The sequence below is a fragment of the Alosa alosa genome, chromosome 1 (genome assembly GCF_017589495.1).
Source record: "Alosa alosa isolate M-15738 ecotype Scorff River chromosome 1, AALO_Geno_1.1, whole genome shotgun sequence".
NCBI classification, from domain to species: Eukaryota; Metazoa; Chordata; class Actinopteri; order Clupeiformes; family Clupeidae; genus Alosa; species Alosa alosa.
In genome coordinates this window covers 41,208,940-41,218,939 of record NC_063189.1, presented here as the reverse complement: position 1 = coordinate 41,218,939, position 10,000 = coordinate 41,208,940, and the positions used below count along the sequence as shown (strand labels likewise).

Below are 10,000 nucleotides of genomic sequence, written 5' to 3'. Positions count from 1 at the left end.
TCCTTTAAAACCTCTGCAGACACAATTCAAGTTGTTTTACCAAAGAAGAGAGAGAGATAGAGAGAGGAGAGGGGGCCAGAGACAAGGAGAGCTAGAGAGTTGGAGGGGGGAGGAGATGGGAGTTGGAGGGGGAGATGGATCTGATGCTGATGGATCTGGAGAAGAGTGGAGAAGAATGCAGACGAGCATCTGTGGCATGTTTGCTTAGACAGCCTGTGAGGTCACCGAGGTAGAGAAACTTCAGAATGTTCAGTATGCTCCTAACCACACAGCCAACAGCACTATCACGCTTATACTCACACACACACACACACACACACACACACACACACACACACACACTACTATGGACAAAAGTTGATATATAAACACAATTACAAGTACAGAGTGAACAATGATAAAACTAAAAGGAGGAGATGTGGCAAGAAAATATTACTCATCTCAGCTTTGAGTGTTTGTGCGTGGGTGTGTTTGTCCTCGTTGTTTATAGTGTATTTATATTTGTGGTAATATGCAAATGTCTAGCATGTGTTGTGAGTTTCTGTGTACAGTGTGTGTGTGTGTGTGTGTGTGTGTGTGTGTGTGTGTGTGTGTGTGTGTGTGTGTGAGAGAGAGATAGAGATAGAGAGAGAGAGAGAGAGAATAGGTGAGTAATGGTAAATAATAAGAAAAGCAAAGAGTGATGAATGAGATCAGGTGGTCTCTGCTGTTGATGAAACCTGTTGAGGCCTGCCAGTGTTTAAAGTGGTGGACAGTGCATCACATACACACACACACACACACACACACACACACACACACACACACACACACAGACAAGTGTATACTCACAGGCATGCAAATACAGACACAAACTCAGACAGACACACACACACAAACTTTCTCTCTTTCTCTCACTCCCTATGTGTTTAATAAACACACAATAATCCGTCAAGCATATTCACATGCACATCCTCAGATATGCGTACAAACCCGAGCAACGTGACGAGGTTAGAGATGCTGAAGCCCTGGCCGGCTGTGAGCTGGATGTACACTAATTGGAATGAGCCGCCCCAATGCCCTTCAGCACCGCATCACCACCTCCACAGAGAGACGACAAGCACACAGGACTCTACGTCATACGTAAGCTCAACAATCATATAGGATATGGCTGGAAGTCAATTACTGCCATCATGACCTGGGTGTGTGTGTGTGTGTGTGTGTGTGTGTGTGTGTGTGTGTGTGTGTGTGTGTGTGTGTGTGTGTTTGTGCCAGAGTAGATATTCCAACAATGTCCAAGGACTTCGAAATGTACGCTGGGTGCCTTTTTAGAGACGAGAGCTGGAGGGCATTCTGGGTTAAAGGTCATGTCTGCGATCATATGAGATACGAGGCAGGAAGTGAATGAGTCGCAGAGCTGCCTGTGGCGGGAGGCGCTCGGTGGAATGCCCTCTAAGCTCCTTTAAAGCGGCCCTTATGCCTGCACTCAGGGCCCTCACCATAGCCCACGACAAAAATAGAGAGAACTTTATCTGATCTGTCTGGCACACGACATACCTCTACCAACCAACCACCCAACCACCCTTTCACCCTCTCCCTCCTCTCCCTCCTCCTCCTCCTCCTCTCTGCAGTCGTCTCACCCTCTCCTCTCACTCTCTCCCTCTTCTCTGCGTGCTCCCTCTCCTATTTTCTCGTTCCTCTTCTGCATGCGACCATGTCTGACCGTGTCGTCAGCGAACAGAGTCCAACCCCAGTCATCTGCGAACATCTTCCCACAGATCAGGGCGCGTGGGAGAGCACCGCAGGAGCCATAGAGGATTAGACGCGGCGCTACGCTAGCCATGCTGATATACTGTAAAAGCATGCACTCACAGGACACACAAGACAGCATTCCCGAATTGCTGGCATATAAAAGTGTAGTGATGAGCACGCTCCTTCCAGCCAAGGCAGCCGGAACATCTTGAGAGCCTGGTGGGTGAGTAAATGTGTGTGTGTGTGTGTGTGTCTGTGCGTGTGTGTGTGTTTGTGTGTGTGTCCAAGGCAGCCGGAACGTCTTGAGAGCCTGGTGGGTGAGTAAAAGTGTGTGTGTGTGTGTGTGTGTGTGTGTGTGTGTGTGTGTGTGTGTGTCCAAGGCAGCCGGAGTGTCTTGAGAGCCTGGTGGGTGAGTAAATGTGTGTGTGTGTGTGTGTGTGTGTGTGTGTGTGTGTGTGTGTGTGTGTCCAAGGCAGCCGGAGCATCTTGAGAGCCTGGTGGGAGAGTGAATGTGTGTGTGTATGTGTGTGTGTGTGTGTGTGTGTGTGTGTGTGTGTGTATGTGTGTGTGTGTGTGTGCGAGGTTCACTCAGGCACACCTCATTCACACAAGCCTTCTCCTAAGCAGAATCTGATATGTTACGAATTTGAATATGATCTAGTGTCTAACAACACAAGGCCGTCTCCAAGTCCTTCTGTGTCACTGTGAGTGGCAGACTATGCACACTCCCCCACCCCTCCACATAAGTGTCAAACAAGTACATAAAAGTAAACAATTCTCTGTCTCAAATGACTAGTGATCGCGGTGATGGGAATATATTTTGTATATATTGTAGAAATGCAGTAAAGTAATTTTAAAACACTGAGAAAGTTGTAAATGTCTTAAGTACAAAGTGCATGAACATTATAGAACTTCTGTACAAAATAGTGAATTATCACGCACACCCTTGTTTCACATAGTCATGGCCTATAAGCTACACGCACACAGATGAGCCTATGACCTATATATAGGATGGCAATAAAGTCTGCACAATACAAAGGACACTTCTGTGTCACAGGGCATTTTCAACTTGAACTTCAACTCAAACTCTGAGTCACCTAATAATATTCATGACACTGGCAGACCACACACACACTGGCTGTCCCTGTGGGCACCCTGAGACGTGCCTGGGCATGTTTGCCAGGAGGCATTGTGGTCAGCTGAGTGACAGTGAGGGGACATGGGGCCTCTGGTTGTCTGCAGACAGACGGACGGACCCACGGACGGACAGATCGACGGGGCGGGATGGACAGGACAGGACAGGACGGAGCGGGCCGGGCGGCTGAGCGCAGCGACTCTCCCTGCGTTCTGATGTCAGTCCCAAGGCACGCTAGCAGATGGAGGAGCAGCAGCAACTGCAGTGAAACTGAGACAGGGGGAAGAGCGTGCCAATGCAACACACACTTATACACACACACACACACACGTACACACTGAACACACACACCAGATAAACTCGATAATGTATCCCCAACGCACATACACACAAACATCCTCCATTTCACACACACACACATCAATACATCACAGTATGCTATAGAATACTCTAATGTATTGTTGCATCCAATGTAAATATCCACATTCCACCAACTCAGGTATGCAATTTGTACAAATGTCAATGAATAAACTGTGAATATAATATATAAACATTCCCATACAGATTTATAAATATATTTATACATAACACATCTAACACACACACACACACATCTGAATCAGACTTGTGTGCGCTGCAGGAAGACCCTGCCTCCTCCCTGCACACAGGGCTCAAAAACAACAGCAGCCGTGCTCTCTCCCACACAACAGCTGCACAAACGAGCGCCGCTCCGAGCCTCTCTGCCCCGCTCCTCTGACCACCCGGGCCCAGGGAGCGCCCGAGGGAGCGCCCAGCGCAGCGTCGCACTTCCCCAGAAGAGAGGCTCGTTTGTAACGCTCAGGAGCAGGATCCTACCCGGTCCTGGAATCACAGAGACGGAGAAGCCTCTGGGAGCACAGCGCCCGGGCTCATCCTGCGCTACTACTCCGGAGAGAGGGGGAGTGACAGGGGGAGGGGTTGTGTTTCATTATCTGTACCCTTAGAGACGTGCTTTGTGTACATATACCCCATTCACACACTCTTTTGGTTATCATCATAATATAAAGCTCTTTTTGAGAGTGAGAGAGAGGAAGAGAGGGCATGGCATGAAGATAGTTGCTGTGAAGGATAAAGGAACAGGGCCTAACATTCAGACGACATATACGTTGCTATCCACGATTCTATGGAAAATGTAAATGGAGGAACTGTTAGCATACCATGTGAAAGAGGAAAAAGAGAGGGACTGAGAAGCAGAGACAGACAGAGAGAAGGAGTGAAAGAGCGAAAGAGTGAGAGAAACCGTAAGAGAGACGAGAGGAGCGGGTGCCAGCTCCTGAGAGATGGCGTTCCAGCATTCGGGGCCCTCGCGCCGGTGCCAGCATGTAAAGGCGAGACTGCTTGGAGCGAGAGCCGAAAAACCACAGTGCACTTTGGACCACAGAATGTGCCAGGGTTACGTTACAGCTTTTAGGAGGCTGCCTCATGCCACGGGGCCTCCGTAAAACTGCCAAAAGCAGCCCGAGGCCCGTCGGGCACCGCGCGCTACATTGCTCCAAGGCACGCAACGCCACACGGCAGCGAGCAGAGAGAGAGAGAGAGAGAAAGAACGAAAAGCAGGCAGAGAGAAAAAGAAAGAAAGAAAGAAAGAGAGAGGGGTTGTGAAGGAGAGTGAAAAGACTGACGCGAAAGAGTGAGCGAAAGACAGAAATAAAGACTGAGAAAGAGAAAAAGATCAAAGTGAAAGGTACACAAACAGAGGTGGTGTAATAGCTGAAGGAAAGAATGAGTGAACAAGAGAAAGAAGTTTAAAAAAGCTGTGTAAAAGGTGTAGCTGGACGACCATCTTTGGTGAGGGTATTAACTGCGAGTAATGGTTTGGCCACATCAGACAGCTAGTGCGTGTATACAGTTTTCATTGCTATAGTTACGGCAGACGTCTGCCAGCAAGCAAGCAAGCGAGTTCTGGGGCAGCAGTGAGATTTTATTTCCCTCTTGTGCCACACAACGCTCATCATTCCATGGCGAGCCGTTCTGTTCCGGAGTTTTCCGTCCCATGAACTTTTTGTCAGGGCTGAATGCTTTTGAAGTGAAGCCTCTGACAAAGCCCAGGTTTCTTTCTTTAGCTGTTCTTTGTTTTCTTTCTTGACACTTTTGTCTGTGGAGTTTGCCTTAAATCAGGGGACACGTCTGAACGAGATCACTTCGGGCCTCGGCAAGAAACAGACTATTAAACAGATCATGACCGAGGGAAGAGAGGTGGAGAGCCTTCTCACAGAATCTCTGGGGTATCCTGGCACATCCTGGATTACCTTTGTGATCTAAGCCTTCAATTTAACAAGACATGTTAAATGTATGTATGTGCACATCCACACAAACGTTGCATCTTTCATCTCAAGACAACTTCAAATGTGTTTGCTTAAGGGAATTAAGTCTTTGGGCTCTGTAAATCACCTCGACACAATGTCAGTTGCTACTGGTATAGATGACAAAAATGAATTCTATCCGAAGTTGAGATAAGATGGTGGGGTCGGGGGATGATATTGCGTCCACCTCAAGAGGAGCCATCCGATTTAATTCTGTAAAGGTCGACTCTGCTCTTCAGTGCCTGGAGAGGTCCTGACCATGTGGGGACGTGGAGGTGATGATGGGGTAAGAACAGTCTCTCCAAGGACAAGCGAGGGCTGTGGGTTCTCAGAAGCCCCGGAGAGCACTAGTGGTGCGGGTCGGGTTACACGAGACGCGGCTGACCGTCCGGCATTTTGACGAGTGTGAGACTCAGGGGGTTCAGGAATTATCAAGGCACTCCGGGTTAAAGGTTCATTGCTTGATTATTGTAATGTGGGTTCAACCAAGCAATACACTATTTGGGCCAATTAACCACCTTACTTCAGGAGGAATTAAATGAGGTGTAGTTCATCAGTTTTGTTCCAATACCAAAGCCTTTCACCAGCAAAAACACTGAACATTCAATTAAAATCAGAAGTTCAAAGTTAACTCAAGACACTCTAACTCAATTTCAGTTTAACTCATTAGACAGACAAAGAATGAATTAGATGCTTGAGAGTGATACTGTACAGCCCCCTGATCACTGCTTGCTTTCGCCACAATTATCGGCAGCAGCCTTTCTGTGGAGGTTGTTGAATTAATAGGGCACAGTCTTTCACTGCATAAACACAATATAAATCAGTTTAAGAGGCTGGTAGCAGCATGGCTCGACAGAGGGTAAGTGACACACTGGCAATGGTGGAGCTAAGATTTACAACCTTGTAATGGGACGTTACACAGCCTCTTAAGATAGCCGTGGGTGGGGCTTTCAGACATTTCTAATCATCTGAATCACCCGGACTTTTCAATCGCTAAGGCCCGCGCGAAAGTTAACGATTTAATAGCACCTCAGCTTGACGCGAAAACAAATAATTATGGAGGCTGCCCCACAATCCCGACCACAAAAATGGCCGACAAAAATGGCCGACCCCCCACCCCCACCCCCCCCACCGCTCCCCCTGACGGTGCTCATATCCAAGCCACTTCCCAGCAGGCAGCCAGTCGCAGACCTGATTAGCCCTTTTAGCAGCGCCGGGTTTTCCAGGCCGCACCGCACCTCCTTCCAGACCGCACCTCCGGTGCCATGTCACCCCTGGGCACCAGACGCGTGGCTCCAGTTCGGGGTGGCGACACCGGTGAGGTGGTGGGAGGGGGAGAGGATGTGGTCAAGCAGAGCCCCCACTTCCAAAGAAAGAAAGAAAGAAAGAAAGAAAGAAAGAAAGACTAAAGGAACTGAAAAACACACACACACACACACACAAACACACACGCACAGTGGGCCAGCATGGCCACAGAGGGTGGTGGTGGTGCAGGAATGCCGCTTGCCCGGGCCAGTTGTGGGCAGCAGCAGAGGCAGTTGCGCTGGCAGTGGCAGCAGCAGCAGCAGTGGTGAGAGCTGGGCACCGTGGGCGCCGTGGGCACACTGTTGACCCTGGCGCTGAGGAGGCTCTCGCAGGCAGGCAGGCAGGGCTGAGGGCCGAGGGGACAGCGCTGGGCCAGTCACTCCAATGAGCATTTTAATCCCAGGCCCCGGCTTGTGTTTCAGACAGGTCACGCAACAGCTACGGGACAGAGTGAAGCGCACTCATCCCCCTCATCAAATATCCTGCTTTAATTAGGACAAATGCAGACAGTCACCCGCATGCTGTTCTGCTCTTTTATTTCAGTTTTCAATGAAAACTACAAAAAATTGGACTTGACCACAATGGACTTAAATGTGGTGTGTGTGTGTGTGTGTATGTGTGTGTGTGCATTTGAGAGCGAGAGAGAGAGAGTGTGTGTGAGAGTGTTCAGGGGTAGTGGAAAAGCTGTGCAGTGAGAAACGCAAAACATTTGCTGCTGTCCCCCCACTCCGGCGGGCCCCCCGTGGGCTCCTGTCAGGGGGTCAACAGGTGGGAGGTGGGGGTGCAGTGGAGGCGGGAATGTGCTCTCCACCTCTCCATCAGCAGGGCTGTAATTAACATGGCAGCCCCCGTTATATCAAAACGCTCCAACATAAACAATTCCACAGATGCCGTGTGGGGCTGGGGGTGGGGGCTCTGTGTTTCACTGGGAGAGTGTGTGTGTTGGAGGGATGTTTGAGTGAGTGGGGGGGGGGGGGGGTGTTTTGGGAAGCAGTCTGGGAGTGCTGCTGGTGGGAAGGACAGAGAAGTTGGGAAGGAGATGAGGGGGTTGGTTTGGGGGGGGGGGGGCAGTGTCCATCAGATAGCAACATTCCCGCACAGAACAGCAGGAGGGCTGAGTTGGGACAGTGAGCGGACTCCTGCTGTGGGACAACATTGCAAGGTCACCAACGGTCCTCATTATTCACTTCCCCCCATCACAGGCCTGGCCAGCGGGCAGTAGCATGCTTCAGCCCAAGGAGAACGGGTGCTGGGTTGGAGGGGAACTGGAAAACTGTGGAGGACGCTTGAGCTGAGCAATGCAGGAAAAAAGAAATCGCACTATGGATGGGTTGTGGAAAAGCAAAGCCCCCACTTCCCCAAAGGCTGCTGCGGTCTGGGCGGCTGAACTCCTGGGCAGTCTGACTCATTCAGATATAGGTGTTGTCCATAAAGACGGATGGACGGGGACAGACAAAAAATAAAATGGGTGTCCATGAGGACTACGTTGGAGCAACTTTTTAAACTAGGACAGACATTCTGCTGGAGGAGAGGGGCGAGAGCCTGCCTGGCGGGATGAAAGCGGACTAAAAATAGCAACTCTTCATCTAAGGACTGCAGGTGTGCAAAGTCTGCAGGAGAGGATATTGAGTCGGAGAGGTGAGAAGGATAGCAGAGGTCCAAACAGGAAGACCGGACAGAGCCGGACGTCACACTGATAATAATGAGAGGGGAACGCTTTGTTCTGTCAAACCCTCCTTTGAGGAGTGGCGCAGTGGACGACCAGGGCGAGACGACTCGGCTTGATGAATCTGACCGAACTTCAGTGAACCAAACTTCAGCACTGTAATCACGGGCTGCCACAAATGGGCTTAAATAGAATGGAAAGCTGTTCTTGAGAAGCCAGGCTAATAACTCATATATAAGACATATATGAGCACAGAGTATGGACTGGCAGCCACACAAAATCGTGATTTCATGTTGGAAGTCCATCAAACCACCAAAAAGGGTAGACCGATGAAAAATGAAAAAAAATGAAGTGTTGAAAAGAAAAAAAAGTTGGGGATTTCCATATCATTCTCAAGTGTGGCGGAACGACTCTGACCAAAGCATGTAGATGCATTAAGCAGGCAGGGGGGGGGCTTATTACTGGCACCGGGGCTGGGCTAGGCAGTCTACAGGGCCTGTGGAGAGGGGTGTTAGCTGGGTGGTGGAGTAGCATGTCTGTATGTCTGTGTGTGTGTGTGTGTGTGTGTGTGTGTGTGTGTGTGTGTGTGCATGCAGGGAGGACTAGGCTAGGTGATGGAGAATCAGAGAGAATATGTGCGCATGTGTGTGTAGATATGTATGTGTATGTTTATATGTATGTTATGTTTGAGCTTGTACTTGTGTATATTTCTGCATGTGTTCTGTATGAGCATGTGCATATGTATATGCAATGAAATGAAATTGAACATACTGCATGTGTGTGTTTGTTTGCCTACAGTATATGTGTTTGTGTGTGTGTGTGTTTGTGTGTGTTTGTCAGTATGTGTGTGACTAAACTGAATGGCAGGGATGTGTGTGTGTGTGTGTGTGTGTGTGTGTGTGTGTGTGTGTGTGTGTGTGTGTGTGTGTGTGTGTGTGTGTGTGTGCGTGTTTGTGTGTGTGTGTGTGTGTTTGTCAGTGTGTTTGTGTGACTAAACTGAATGGCGGGGATGAGTGTGTGTGTGTGCGTGCGTGTTTGTGTGTGTGTGTTTGCCAGTGTGTGTGTGCGACTAAGCTGAATGGTGGGGACGAGTGTGTATGTTTGTGTGTGTGTGTGTGTGTGTGTGTGTGTGTGTGTGTGTTTGTCAGTGTGTGTGTGTGTGTGCGACTAAGCTGAATGGTGGGGACGAGTGTGTGCAGCTGAGACCGCTCTGAGGTAATGGACTGAGTAATGACCGGGCCGCGGCGGCTGCCATTGGCCGCTGGCCTCCGAGCGCTGTTCCCTCAGCCGCTCAGCGCGGCGCAGCCCAGAGCGTGTGAACGCCGCGGCAACGACACCCCCGAGACAGCGCCACGCCCTCGCACCTTCAGCTGCTCTGCTCTCTCCACTGACGTCTACCGGCCTACGCACTCCCACTGACCGCTCGCTCTTCTCTTTCTCACTCTCTCTCACTCACTCTCTCTCTTCTGACTACTGACTAGTGTAGTGGAGTATGGGAATGTTCAAACTGACTCCATAGTGTAGTGGAGTATGGGAATGTTCAAACTGACTTATTCAAAGGAGCCCTATAAAACAATTTTATATTTTCATTTTAATCAAAAAGGAATGCACATTCCTATAAAACAACATATTTTCATTTTAATTAATTTCATTTCATTTCAATTCAGAACATGTTTTAATCTCTTCGGCTGTTGATAAACGTATACGTATAGGGCCATTCCGATGCCATATTCACAACTCATAATAATATTCCACCCACAATGCAAGATGCTAGTAAAGGTGTGTGTTGGTCCCTGGTGTTGAACGAGCTCGGGACTGTAA

At 49.3% G+C, this 10,000-nt stretch overlaps 1 protein-coding gene across 2 annotated transcripts in view; it reads right to left on the bottom strand.

Annotated features, from left to right (window-relative positions):
• Window positions 1-10,000, bottom strand: part of LOC125307624 (glypican-5-like) — a 154,072-nt gene that overhangs the window by 127,507 nt on the left and 16,565 nt on the right. The gene's annotated exons all lie outside the window — the stretch shown is intronic.